The 15309-nt window shown below is 47.1% G+C and overlaps 1 pseudogene; it reads right to left on the bottom strand.

Moving 5' to 3' along the window:
- Positions 1 to 14034: 14034 nt before the first annotated feature.
- On the bottom strand, positions 14035 to 14248 carry LOC139279850 (U2 spliceosomal RNA; annotated as a pseudogene).
- Between the last annotated feature and the right edge of the window lie 1061 nt (positions 14249 to 15309).

Here is a 15309-nt window from a genome sequence, read left to right as displayed (position 1 = left end):
GCTCCCGTACCAATGTACACAACTCCTCGTATGTTTTCTCTTTTGGATCACTAGGCATGAGTAGATTTTTTATCAGACTGTAGATCTTTGAACCGCACACAGTGAGGAACACAGCCCGGTGCTGATCTGCATCATCGACCCCCTTCATTTTGTTGGCCACGAAGTACTGGTTCAAACAGCTCACAAAGTCTGCCCAATCTTCTCCCTCCATGAATCGCTCGAAAAATCCAATCGTGCTCATTTTGCAAACAAAGGTTCTTGTATTAGCATCGCCAAATGTTAAGTATACAATAAAGATACAAACTGAGTACTGTTTAACTGAACAAGGTACACTCTTGGCTCTGCTTTATTATGGTCCAAAGTGCCTGACTCACAAAATGGCTGGCCTTTTATACCAGAGCAGCACCATGTGTGTGCTGCTCAGTGGCCTCCAACAATGACACCATCTGGTGGCTACAAACAGCATGTACATACAACACTCTCTCTTAAATATATTCAGTGACTTGGCTTCCACGGCCTTCTGTGGGAGAGAATTGCACAGGTTCACTATCCTCTGAGTGAAAAAATTTCTCCTCATCTCGGTTCTAAATTTCCTACCTGAGACTGTGACGCCTTGTTCTAGACTTCCCAGCCAGGGAAAACATCCTCCCCGCATCCAGTCCATCCAAACTAGTCAGAATTTTATACGTTTCAATGAGATCCCCACTCATTCTTCTAAACTCTAGTGAATACAGGCCTAGTCGACTCAATCTCTCCTCATACGACAGTCCTGTCATCCCAGGAATCAGTCTGGTGAACCTTCGCTGCACTCCTTCTATGGCATGTATATCCTTTCTTAGGTAAGGGGACCAAAACTGCACACAATACTCCAGATGCGGTCTCACCAAGGCCCTGCATAACTGTAGTAAGACATCCTTGCTCCTGTATTCAAATCCTCTTGCAATGAAGGCCAACATACCATTTGCCTTCCTAACTGCTTGCTGCACCTGCATGTTTGCTTTCAATGACTGATGTACAAGGACACCCAGGTCCCTCTGTACATCAACTCTTCCCAAGCCATCACCATTTAAATAACACTTTGTCCTTATGTTTTTCCTATCAAAGTGAATAATTTCACATTTATCTACGTTATGCTGCATCTGCCATGTGTTTGCCCACTCACTCAATCTATCTAAATCACCTTGCAGCCTCTTTGCATCCTCCTCACAACTCACAAACTCATCTAGTTTTGTGTCATCAGCAAACTTGGAAATATTACATTTGGTTCCCTCATCCAAATCATTTATATATATATTGTGAATAGCTGGGGCCCGTGCACAGATCTCTGTGGTACCCCACTAGTCACTGCCCACAACCTCGAAAAAGACCCGTTTATTCCTACTCTCTGTTTCCTTTCAGTTGACCAATTTTCAATCCATGCCATCCATCACCTCCAATCCTATGTGCTTTAATTTTGCACACTAACCTCTTATGTGGGACTTTATCAAAGGCCTTCTGAAAATCCAAGTACACTACATCCACTGGTTCGCCCTTAACTATTTTATCAGTTACATCTTCAAAAAACTCCAGTAGGTTTGTCAAACATGATTTTCCTTTCATAAATCCATGTTGACTTTGTTTAATCCCATTGATATTATCTAAGGGTGCCATTATCACATCTTTTATAATAGACTCTGGCATTTTCCCTACTACTGATGTTAGACTAACCGGTCTGTAGTTCCCTGTTTTCTCTCTCCCTCCTTTTTTAAATAGTGGGGTTACATTTGCCACCCTCCAATCTGCAGGAACTGTTCCATAATCTATAGAATTTTGGAAGATGACAACCAATGCATCTACTATTTCCATGGCTACCTCTTTTAATACTCTGGGATGCAGATCATCAGGCCCTGGGGATTTATCTGCCTTCAGTCCCATTAGTTTCTCCAGCACTATTTTCTTACTAATAATAATTTCCTTTAATTCCTCTTGCTCACTAGACCCTTGGTTCCCTAGCATTTCTGGGAAGTTATTTGTGTCCTCTTCCGTGAAGACAGAACCGAAGTATTTATTTAATTGTTCTTTTCCTTGTTCCCCATTACAAATTATCCTGTTTCTTTCTGTAAAGGACCTACATTTGTCTTCACTATTCTTTTTCTTTTTACGTACTTGTAGAAAATTTTGCAGTCAGTTTTTATGTTCCTTGCACGTTTACTCTCATGCTCTGTTTTTCTCCTCTTAATCAATCTCTTGGTCCTTTTTTGCTAAATTCTAAACTGCTCCCAATCCTAGGTTTGCTACTTTTTCTGGCAACTTTGTATAACTCCTCTTTGGATCTAATACGATCTAATACGATCCTTAATTTCTTTTGTTAGCCATGATTGGGCCTTCACGAACCAACAGAATTGACAGAATCTTGCAATTTCAACCTGGGGACATGGCCAGTTTTGTGAGCGCGGCTTGATTTGGGCAAATTGAATCTTGGCCCAGCGTACAAGATTGAGAACAACATAAGTGTAGGTGGTTTAGGGCGTAACTGACTTACATTTCTTGCCTCGACCAATTTCACCCAGATTGTGCAGATATAAGCAGCGGAAACTTGACCCCCTCCATTGTCGCTGGAATATGATTCAGACATAATTGGGCCAGATATGCATGAGGGGGCGCGGGGCAGGGGGTAGGTGGTAATAGGTGATGATAGCTAAAACAATGGGCCAGAATTGGCTGGCAAAATAATGGCGAGTTAAAGGCTCACGCCATTAATAATTTGTGGCTAGGAAGAGATACACCGTGAGTTGTGAATTGCCACAAATTGATGGAAGTTTTGCACTGCTCTGCCATTAGCTGCATAACAATGGGATCACGTTGTAAATCTACCCATGTGTTTCAAGAATTTTTTCTATTTGCACCTTAAAAACAAATTAAACTTCCCGCTGAAAGTTAGGGCTGGTATCCAATGATGTAAGGAGCTTTTTAATGAGGAGGAGATCCAGCCTCCTGCAAGGCCACTCAGCCTCCATGGCCCAGAAAGGGAACAATTGAAACTATAGAGCCTCATTCCTGCAGGTAGTACATTGTTCCTGAAGGTTTATTTTAATTTTAAATTTAAACTTAGTTTTTTTCCTTACTTTTCCTTTTTATCTCTTTTTTTCCCTCTCTTAATCCATCTTTTATTCCATCACTTTACTTCTCTTTCTGTATTTACTGTCTCTAATTTTCCTTTTTTCCTTCTCCATTGTTCCTTTACTTGACGATCCTTAATTCTCATTGTTTAAGGAGATAGACTGTTGCTCCCATTGTTCACCAAGGTTCTGGATGTCCCGTTACCAATTTGCATTTCCAGCAATTTGCTGTGCAAAAGTTTTTCGAGCTGAAAGGTGCAGAAAAAATCCAACTCACGGGGCACGCCACAAATTCTAGCTCAATATTCCTTCTTTCACCTAAACTGATGCCCTTCTGAAATGTTACTGTCAGTGTGAAGCACAATGTCAACACCAGTGATCACTCATACCACTATGCTCTTCAACTCACAAACAGTGATGATTTTACACAATGATAGCCCCCCACCCCAACCCTACCTTGCCACCAAAGGAAGATGCGAGAATGCAGTGTGCCCATGGTATCATAGGGCTCAATTTTGGCCATGACTTGCTCCAATTATTTTGGAGTAAGTTGGTTTTTCTGGCGTAAGTTAAAAAAACGCCACTTTCCCCAATAAACTTGCTCCAGAGTAAATCAGTTAGGTATGTTTTTTTTAGTTGATTTTTTTTCCAAAAGGGGGCATTCCCAGACGCTTGTCAGTTTTGGCCATTTATGCCACTTTGGCCAGCTAAAACTTACTCCAAATCGACTTAGGTCAGCGTATGTGGCCATCTCTGAAAAACCTTGCGGACAGTTAAGAAAGTGGCGCACATTAGTACATCAGCGGACATTAGGCCAGGGATAGGGGAGGGAAGGGAACCAGAGATGACCTAAACAACCAAGCACCAAACATTGCAAGGAAAAGCTCAAACAGTTAGAAATCAAGTAAATTCTACCTTAATCTTTAAAGTTGACCCGGGAAGGCAGCGGGCCGGCCTGTGCATGAGGCCATTCGGCCTGGGATAGGGGTGGCAAGACGCGCACCGGGAGTCCAGTCGTCCAGGGCTAGGGGCAGCTGCAAATGAATGGAGGTAGGATGCGGAAGCAGAGCGACCGAACGCAGCATCGGTGGGATGGGGGTGGGGTGGGCTGGGGGGAAGAGAGAGTAAGAGATGCTGGCCTCAATATCAATGGAGGCGGGCGGGCGAAGCAGTGCAGCCAATGTGGCATGGGGGGGAGGCGGGGGTGCTGGGGGGAGAGAGAGAGAGAGAGAGAGAGAGAGAGAGAGAGATGCTGCCCTCCAAATCAACGGAGAGGCTCGGGGGGGTGGGGGCGAGGAGAGAGGCAGGTCACAAGACCCGGGGGCGGGGGGGGAAGGGGGAGAGGACAGGACAAAGGACCTTTGTGTGTGGTCCATCTGAAGAGAGAGAGAGAGAGAGAGAGAACTGCAAACCTGTGCTGTACTGCCTGCTTTGACCTTTGAAAGTTTACCTTTAAGTATGGGGGCAATACTCACAATGCCATACCTTTTGTGAGCATTCTGCATCATTGTGCTATGTCGGAGACAATTGATTGGAGCTCATCACAACAGGAACATCAGAGCCCGTAGGGTGCTGAGCAGGAGGCCTTACGCACATCGGCAATTTTGAGTCAGGCGTTCATACCTGCACCTGAGTGATGCAGACTGTGTCAGAAGGCTGCTTTTCCACACAGAAGTTGTCCGTGAGATCTGTGAGTTGCTGAGACCAGGCCTACAGCCGAGAAGCAGCAGGTGGATTGCTTTGTCAGTTGAAATGAAGCTTACAGCTGCACTTTCTTTCTATGCCTCCGGATCGTTTCAAGCTACAACTGGAGATGTGATGCCATCTCTCACCATGCAATACATATCTCCATTCACCAGGTTACGGCTGCACTTATGTGCATAGGAATTACTTCATAAAGATCCCCATGACTGGCCAAGCAATGTATGAGCAGACTGTGGGGTTCTCAAGGTTTGCTGGCTTCCCAAAGGTACAGGGCTGCATTGATTGTACCCACATTGTCTTGCAAGCAGCTTTGGAGGATGCCGAGATGTACAGGAACAGAAAAGGCTTCCACTCCATTAATGTGCAGTTTGTGTGTGCCGACATGCATTGCATCATGTCAGTCGATGCAAGATACCCTGGCAGCAACCATGATGCGTTCATCCTACGCGACAGCATTATGTCTGAAATGTTTGAGCAGCAGCCAGAAGGGAAGAACTGGTTACTGGGAGACAAAGGGTACGGCCTCACCACCTGGCTCATGACGCCCCTACGCGTAACCCGGATGGAAGTTGATCGTCAATACAACATGTCGCACATTGCGACAGCAGCTTCATAGAGAGGACCATTGGCATATTGAAACAGCGTTTCCAATGCCTGGACCATTCCGGAGGCTACTTGCTGTACTCCCCTGAGATTGTCGGTCAGTTCACTGTTGTGTACTGCATGCTGCATAACTGAGCCATCATGAGGCAGCAACCTGGTAGTGGAAGTAGACCCACCTGCGGTGAGAGTGGCTCATGATGATGATGTGGAAAATGCAGGTGGCGAGCAGAAGGATGATAATGATGATGATAATGATGATGATGACGAGGATGAGGAAACCATGCAAGTGCCTGAGGCCAGAGCAGGACATGGGAGGAGGGGGGGCCATTGTGCCCCCTTAACGATTGCTCGAGCCTTGCACCAGCAGCTCATCCGTGAATGCTTTGCTGATCCTCAACGACAACTATTCCACATGGACATGTTTATTTTTTGGAGCTGTTCCTAATCTTGTGTTGTGTTAATGGCACATGATTCAGTTTTAATGTAAAATATATTTTATTCAAAACTTTGCAATCTACTTAACTAAAGTACTTTTAGGTTGTTCTGGTCAGATCATTACCACGCAGTCGTGATGGATGGTCTGTGCCTCAGGTGCTGCGCTGGTCTGTTCTCTGGTGCCTGGCCCAAAGGAAGGTGAGGTTTTGCTCTTCCCCTGAGCACGGGGGACATCAATTGCTGGAGTGAAGAGGTCTTCCCATTTTCACTGGATCTTCCCCATCCACATTCTTCCAAGTAGCGTTGGACCATCACCTGCAACAATTCACAGAGGTAATTTGTGCACCACGCCATTATGGATTACACTTACATCCGCACTACCAAGGACTGGGATCAGCTCCTTGGTGTAGGTGCGCAACTTTTCCTGTACTGGAACCAGCTCGGGTTGTTTTTCATTCCATAGCCTCTCAAAGGCATCCTGGCTCATCACTGACTGGCTCGCTCCTGTGTCCACTTCCATGAAGACTGGAACGCTGTTTATCTCGGCTTCCATCTTCACTGGAGGACAATCGATGATGCAGGTATACACTCCATACACTTCTTCTTGGGGCTGAGCTGCCTCTCTGGCCAAAGTCATCTACCGACTCCTCTGCTAGACGACGAGTCGTATTTTTTTTACACATACGCTGGAGGTGGACCTTCGTGTTACAGGCTTTGCACACGTACTCAGCAAACCAACACTGGTGAGCCCTATGGTTTCCTCTGCAACGCCAGCATGGTGCTACTCAATTAGCACCCCTTGGCTGACTCTGAGTTCTGGAACCCTGAGGTCTGTGCTCTCTGCCCTGGGCAGAGCCACATTCTACAGTCTTGCCTGTGAAAGGCACCATTCTGTGTACAGTACTTGCCGGGTTTGAGTCCACAGGTTGAATAATTTGCTTGGTGCTGCAGGTCGAGGTCATGAATGTCTGACTGATGCTGATGGCCTTCTGCAGGTTGACGGTGGTGTCGGCAGATAATAGCTAGTGAAGAAGGCTCTCATGGCCAATTCCTATAACGAAGATGTCTCACAATGTTTTGTTGAGGTGCATGCCAAAATCACACGGTGCCACAAGTCTCCTGAGGTCGGCAGCATATTCTGCAATCTCCTGGCCCTCAGGTCCGCGATGAGTGTAGAATCTGTGCCTGGCCGTGAGGATGCTCTCTTTTGGTTTTAGTTGGTCGCAAATTAGTTTAGTCAGCTCATCGTATGTCTTATCCTTGGCCTTCGTGGGTGCCAGCAAATCCCTGACGAGGCAGTAGACCTTGGCCCACAACTGGTCAGCAATATAGCCTTGCGCTTCTCTGCCAATGTGTCCGTCTCCCCTGCCAGGTCATTTGCCACGAAATATAGCTCGAACCTTTCTGTGAAGGCATCTCAATCATCACACTCAGCGAAATCTTTTAGTGTGCCAAAGGTAGTCATAATCGCGAGAAAGTCCGTATTCTTGTCGCCAGTTGTTATGTCTGTAATGTACCTATGAATGACTCCATGAGGCAATGTGTTGTACTCAAACTGTTGTGACCTCAATCCTTTATTGGTAACTCCAGAGTGAGGCAGCCGCATGGTGGCTACCCTTTTATACAGCCCCTGCCACCAGGGCAGGAAACCCCGGTCTTCACCAGTTGCACCCTCTAGTATTGCCAGCATAGTATATACACAGTGTAAACCTTATTGATAGTACATCAGGTAAACAAGTCTCCATGTTATGCAATTATACAGTGACTACACAGAGAGTATATCTATAGTCTGCATATATAACAATAACAGAACAGTCAAATTGTCAGCAGCAGAGGAGTGGGCAAGATGGGTGACATGAGTAGGCTCACACATAGCAGGCCAGGCAGCAGGTTGATTTGAAGGGCCATGATGAATTTTCAGGACTTACCCACTTCCTCGCATGCGAGCCCAGTTTGTGCAGTACTGATGGTTTTTCTCCAGGCAGGACCCATCAAAGCAGCGACCCACTCTTCCAAGGGTGTCAGTTGGTGCAGATTTGCCGGTCCTCTTCCTGTTCGAGTTTTTCCCCTTTTGTTGTGGGACAGTTTCTTCTGCAAAGATGAAAATGCAACATTTTAGAGAGGATGTCTTTCTGCTGGGTGGGACATATGCAGCTGATCATATTTACAATTGAAATTGCATTGAATAAATGGAAATATTACTTACACTAACTAATTGACCAAGGTCCTACCACTTCTTTTTACATGGCTTCCAGATCTCTTGGTGTTCACCAATGCGCAGAATTCTTCTGCAACTTGGTTCTAGCGTTTCTTCATCTCTTTCGGTGGCACTTTTGTGCGACCTCTGCTGGTATCCAGGTGCTGCCATCTGTCTTCAATGACAGTAACTAGTGACTCGACTTCGTCATACAAGAAATTATTTGTTCTTGGTCTACGTTGCTACATTTTTGCTGCAGCTTCTCTGAGACGCTAACAGCACTTTTGTAATGCTCTGAGACACTTTTCCACTGCACTTAGACATACTGTGATTTTTCAAACACAGTCCTCTCAGACACTTGCAGCACTTTTGCAATGATCCCAAACACAGTCCTTATTTTGCATACAAACAGCACCTTCTGTCACTTTTCCAGGCATGCAGCACTTAATTTGAGGAACCAACACAGGCAGGACACTGTTGCTTGTATTCAGCAGTTAATTCAGTTCAGAGCTCTCCTTCTGGCACGAAAACAAAACCAGCTGCGATTACCTTTAAAAATGGCCGAGTGCCAAGTTTCAGCGCTGCTGAGCATGCGCGCACATTGGACCCGACACCACTGCGCATGCGGGCAGCTGCCGGCACTGTTTTTGGTGCAGGGCTGTAGCTCCGCCCCCCCACTGCACTATATACACTGCGCCAGGACTCGGGACACTCGGCAGAGCAGCCAAGATGGGGGCACATTTTTTCCACGCCATTTCCAGCGCACAAAGTCAGTGCATCTAGGGTAAGTGTGCCAAAAAAAGATTGAGGAAAATTGAACCCATAGAATGGTTGCAGCACAGAAGGAGGCCATTCGGCCCGTCAAGCCGAATGAGAGCAAAAGGAGGTGGAATTTACTCGGCTTATGGTGAAAAACTGTACATAAAACATTCAAAGGAATACGCCACAAATTAATCTAAATTGCAACTTGCATTATTCAACTCTGGAATGTTGAGTCCACAAATTGTATTCATAGTTTCAATAGCTCTAGAATCACAATCTATTGCTTCTGCCCCGTGCTTTGACTTAGAAAATTCAGTCCCTTTCCAGACCAAATATTCATCTTAAAAAAAAATTAATCAAAATAGAATTATAGAATGGAATCATAAAATCTTACAGCACAGAAAGAGGCCATTCAGCCCATCGTGCCTGTGCCAGCTCTTTGAAAGAGCTCTCTAATTAATCCCACTCCCCTGCTCTTTCCCCAGAGAGTTGCATTTTTTTCCTTTTCAAGTATATTTTCAATTCCCTTATGGAAGTTACTACTGAATCCGCTTTCACCGCATTTCAGGTAATGAATTCCACATCATAATAACCCACTGCATTAAAAACATTCCTTATCCAATTCCTGGTTCTTTTGTCAATTCTCCTAAAATTATCTATAGCATAAGTTAATTTTGCTGGAAGGCGAATCTCAAAATCAACTAGCGTGTGTGTGTGCGCCAAGAAGTGTATATTTTCAGGGGCAGATTAATGGACTGAAAATTATGTGCAATTTATGCCTGATTTCCAATGGGCACACCTGCTCTGGTGCTGAAGAGGATAATCTGCCCTTGAGAGCTTGGAGCTTGTTGATTTTTCATTTACATAAGATAAGAACATAAGAAATAGGAGCAGGTGTAGGCCATTTGACCCCTTGAGCCTTCTGCACCATTTAATAAGATCATGGCTGATCTGATCATGGACTTAGCTCCACTTCCCTGCCCGCTCCCCATATCGCTCAAAAATCTGTAAATCTCCGCATAAAATATATTCAATGTCCCGGCTTCCACAGCTCTCTGGAGCAGAGAATTCCACAGATTTGCAACCCTCTGAGAGAAGAAATTCCTCCTCATCTCAGTTTTAAATGGGTGGCCCTTTATTCTGAGACTATGTCCCCTAGTTTTAGTTTCCCCTATGAGTGGAAATAACCTCTCTGCATCCACTTGCAATCTGTTATGAATACATTTTAAGGTAAATTTACATTATCCACAGCATTTCAGCATTTTACAGAACTCGATCAAATCCCCTCTCAATCTTATCTTCTACAAAAAAAATAATTAATTCCTAAGTCTAATTTTAGCTACTTGGTGAATTCCTGCTCTCAACCCAGCCATTAGAAGAAGGTAGTTAGTTGCAGAACACGGCTGACCTCCACCCCGACTTTGGGGCCGTGCCGACACTCGGCCCACTGGGGCCGCTCCCACACCTCACAGCCCACCGACACTTCGGGTCCACACGGGGCGCCGACCTTGTCCCTCCCTCCCTGACCTCGGGCCGCCTTCTCCCCGCAGGCTGCTAACCACCCTTCATCTGGCAAAATCCCTTATTCAGCACAGGCCAGGTCCCGAGGGTGCCAGATAAGGGAGATTCAACCTGTACATTGATTCCTTAGCAAATTAACTCAGACAGAAGACCAGGGACTCCTGCGGCAAAGACCGGGGCCTCCTGCGGCGAAGACCTGGACCTGGCGATCGCTCCTTCCCAGCAGCTATCGGAACACCTCCAGCGGTGGCAGATGGGCCTCTCCTCCCCGATGACGGCTAGACCTCCTGTGGCGACAGGCAACCTCCCAACCTCCTCCTCAAAGGCGATGTGAGAACTGGGGCTCTCCTGCCCCACTGGTGACCTGGCCTCTTCTCCCCCTCCATCATGGCTATGACCCCCCTGACCTCCCACTCTGAACCCCAGTGGGTCACTGATCCTCCCAATGCCTCCCCCCAACCAAGCCTCGGACCACCTACCATCAAGAGTGCTATTCAGCGCCGAGCCTGCGGCCAACATCTTGCCATAGGCAATTAAGCCCATATAGCAGTGCCTGGTCTCCAGTCGTTTTGGACCCCCTTGCCACTGGATCAAGACCTTGCTCGGCTAAGCCCGTGTGGTAGCCGGTGTGCAATGACCACCCCACATTAAAAGAACTCACGCACCGGCATCTTCCACTCCTCTAACACGAAGTTCGGGACCTGGAACGTCAGGACACTCATGGACAACTCCAATAGTGACAGGCCGGAATGCCGCACTGCCGTAGTTGCCCGGGAACTTAGACGCTTTGATATCAACATCGCCGCCCTAAGTGAGACCCGGCGAGCAGGGGAAGGCCAGCTCAAGGAACATGGTGGAGGTTATACCTTCTTCTGGAAAGGGAAACCAGAGGAAGAACGCCACCTCCACGGAGTCAGCTTTGCCATCAAAAATGAGCTGGTCAACCGCCTCAAAGACCTTCCCCGCGGGGTTAACGAACGCCTCATGACTCTTCGACTCATCCTATCCCGGAACCAATGCACCACAGTCATCAGTGCGTACGCCCCAACACTCGATGAAAAGAATGAGACCAAAGAGGATTTTTACTCCAGCCTCGAAAAATCCCTGTCCTGCGTACCCGCGGATGACAAACTGATCCTCCTCGGTGACTTTAACACCAGGGTCAGCAAAGACACAACCCTCTGGGGAGGCGTGATTGGCAGGGGGTAGTGAAAACCAACTCCAGCAGTAACCTATTCCTGACAAAATGCCAAGAACATGAACTTCTCATCACCAACACCCTGTTCTGCCAGAGGGACAAATACAAGGCATTGTGACAACACTCGCTCCAAACACTGGCACCTGCTCGACTATGTCATCGTCTGAGCCAGGGATCGCAAGGATGTGCGCATCACCCACGCCATGATAGGAGCTGACGACTGCTGGATGGACCACTGCCTAATCCGATCCATCATTGACATCAATATAGCCCCAAAGTGGAGGGGCAGCAGAATCAGTGCCGCAATATAATCAATGCCAGGGCATTTAAGGACCCAGCTAAAAGAGCCCTATACAGTCAGTGCCTCACAGTTAACCTGGCGCGCCTTGATGACCTTGAGCTGCAGAAAGTCCATGACGCTTGGTCTGCCCTCCAGACCTCCATAACCAGTGCCTGCGAAGAGACACTTGGTCACTCAACCAGGAAACACCAGGACTGGTTCGATGAGAATGATCAGGAGATCCAAGAGCTAATAGATCGCAATTGCAGGGCATTTCTGAGCCTTAAACAACAACCCAACTAGGGAGCAGCAAAGCAGCATTACAAACAGCTAAAGGCTGAGGTCCAACAAAAAATCCGGGACCTAAAGAACAGGTGGTGGATGGAGAAAGCACAGGAGATACAGCAACTGGCCGACAGCCATGATGTGCGAGGATTCTTCATTGCAGTCAAGGCCACCTAAGGTCCAAACACCCAAGGCCCCACCCCACTGCTGGCCAAGAAAGGGGAAACACTCATCAAGGACACTGAGGCAGTCAGGGCCCGCTGGAAGGAGCACTTCGAAGATCTCCTCAATCAAGAATCTGCCTTTGACTCAAGTGTTTTCAACTCCATCCCGCAGCACCTCAGTAAAACCCCAACACTGCACGAGGTAGAAAAAGCCATAAGACAGCTTAAGAACAACAAGGCTACGGGAGCGGATGGAATCCCCACTGAGGCACTGAAGTATGGCGGAGAGGCACTGTTGGCGCGAATACATGACCTCATCTTTCTCATCTGGAGGGAGGAGAGCATGCCGGGAGATCTCAGAGATGCAGTGATCGTGACCATCTTTAAAAAAGGGGCCAAGTCTGATTGCGGTAACTACAGAGGAATCTCCCTGTTGTCAGCCACTGGGAAAGTCGTCGCTAGAGTCCTCCTCAACCGTCTTCTCCCTGTGGCCGAGGAGCTCCTCCCGGAGTCACAGTGCGGATTTTGCCCCCTACGGGGCACAACAGACATGATCTTTGCAGCGCGACAGCTGCAGGAAAAATGCAGGGAACAGCACCAACCCTTATACATGGCCTTCTTCGACCTTACAAAGGCCTTTGACACTGTCAACCGCGAGGATCTATGGCGCGTCCTCCTCCACTTCGGATGCCCCCAAAAGTTCGTTGCCATCCTCCGCCTGCTCCACGATGACATGCAGGCCGTGATCCTTACCAACGGGTCCATTACAGATCCAATCCACATCCGGACCAGGGTCAAACAGGGGTGCGTCATCGTCCCTCAAAAAACTGCCACCAAGCTCACGGTCGACAAGGCTGTAGTAATACCCGTCCTCTGTTTGGCTCAGAGACATGGACCATGTACAGCAGACACCTCAAGTCGCTGGAGAGATACCACCAACGATGTCTCCGCAATATCCTACGAATACCCTGGGAGGACAGACACACCAACATCAGCGTCCTCGACCAGGCCAACATCCCCAGCATTGAAGTATTGACCACACTTGATCAGCTCCGCTGGGCAGGCCATATTGTAAGCATGCCTGACACAAGACTCCCAAAGCAAGCGCTCTACTCAGAACTCCTTCACGACAACATGCTAAAGGTGGGCAGAGGAAACCTCAAAGCCTCCCTGATAAAGTGCAACATCCCCACTGTTGCACCTGGGGGTCCCTGGCCAGAGACCACCCTAAGTGAAAGAAGTGCATCCAGGAGGGCACTGAGCACCTCGAGCCTCATCGCCGAGAGCATACAGAAATCAAGCGCAGTCAGCAGAAAGAGCGTGCGGCAAACCAGTCCCACCCACCCCTTCACTCAACGACTATGTGTCCCACCTGTGACAGAGTCTGTGGTTCTCATATTGGACTGTTCAGCCACCTAAGAACTCATATTAAGAGTGGAAGCAAGTCCTCCTCGATTCCGAGGGACTGCCTTTGATGATGAATTCAGACAAGACCCGCTGTGCTCAATTATACTATGTGGACCATAGGAAGATGGCTGAAATGCCCAATTTAAACAAAAGTGAATGGGATGTTGGCAAGGCTGCATTTATTGGCCATTCCTACTTGCCCTGAGAAGATTGTGGTGGACCTTCTCCTTGATTTTTTTTTTTTATGTTTTATTCGTTGCCAATCTTTCCAATTCTTTGTCAGATCAACTTGTCAGATCATAAACGCCAAAGGTCACCTTGCGCCCAAACAAAGATCACTCTGCGCCAATGATTTTGCTCTTAGCCAAAAGGCCTAGAGCCAAGGCTGCACTGTTCCTGGAAGTACTGCAATACCAGGTTCGTGCCATGGAGGTGGACGGGGCAGGCCCCCCACCCACCTCCTATTTCCAAAAAGCATAGGAGAACCACCTTCCTGATCCAGGGAGAACCAATTTCTAGTCATGGTTACTCCCCTGTCAGGTCAGTTACACATGACCTTAGCCAGTCTTTGTGCTGCTGGCATTCAGTAGGGAATCACAGGATATTGATGCATCAACGATCAAGGAGAACTGATATATTTCCAGGTCAGGACGGTAAGTGAGTTGAAAGTTAAATTGGAAGTGGCAGTGTTCCAATGGCATTGTTGCTTTTTTTCCCCTTTTTCATGATAGAGATTGCAGAATTGAGAAGTGCTGTCAAAGTAAGTTTCTTGAATTACTGCAGTGCATCCTGTAGATAGTGCATATTATACCACAGGGCGAGGGTGATTGATTGCACTCCCACTGATCCTAACCTGTTCTCTCCTGGATGGGGTTCAGTTTCTTGAGCTCTGTTGCAGCTGCACCCATCCAAGTAAATGGTAAAAATTCCACCCACTCCAGATATATGCACTGCAGGGTAGGACGCTGATCTGCAGAGACCAGGAAAGGGCCTAGTTTCAGTTCCCAGTCTGTACTGAGTTGACTGATCTTAGCTGGGGTAATGGCGAGGTACTACAAAAGGTTTTAGCACTGCTCTACTAAGGAGAAGAAAAATCATAGGAACATAGGAACAGGAGGAGGTCATTCAGCCCCTCGAGCCTGTTCCGCCATGCAATGAGATCATGGCTGACCTCCGATCTAACTCCATATCCCCACCTTTCACCCATCTAACAGGATTACTGACTTTTATACTCCATCCCCCTTGTTATAAGGGCAACATTCCATTTGACTTTCTAATTATTTGCTGTACCTGCATGCTAACATTTTGTGTTTCATGTCCAAAGATTCCCAGATGCCTTTGTACTGCAGCATTTTGTAATATCTCTCCATTTAAATAAGAATTTGCTTTTTTATTTTTCCTACCAAAGCGGATAACCCCATATTTTCTCACATTATTCTCCATCTGCCAATTTTTTGCCCACTCACTTAGCCCATCTATATCCTTTTGCAGATTCTTTATGTCCTCCTCACAACTTGCTTTCCCACCCATCTTTGTATCATCAGCAAATCTGACTACATTATACTCGGTCCCTTCATCCAAGTCATTGATATAGATTGTAAATAGTTGAGGCCCCAGCACTGATCCCTGTGGCATCCCACTATTTACAGTTTGCC

This window comes from Pristiophorus japonicus, chromosome 1 (assembly GCF_044704955.1).
Source record: "Pristiophorus japonicus isolate sPriJap1 chromosome 1, sPriJap1.hap1, whole genome shotgun sequence".
Taxonomy (NCBI): Eukaryota; Metazoa; Chordata; class Chondrichthyes; family Pristiophoridae; genus Pristiophorus; species Pristiophorus japonicus.
This window is presented reverse-complemented; position numbering and strand designations above follow the sequence as displayed.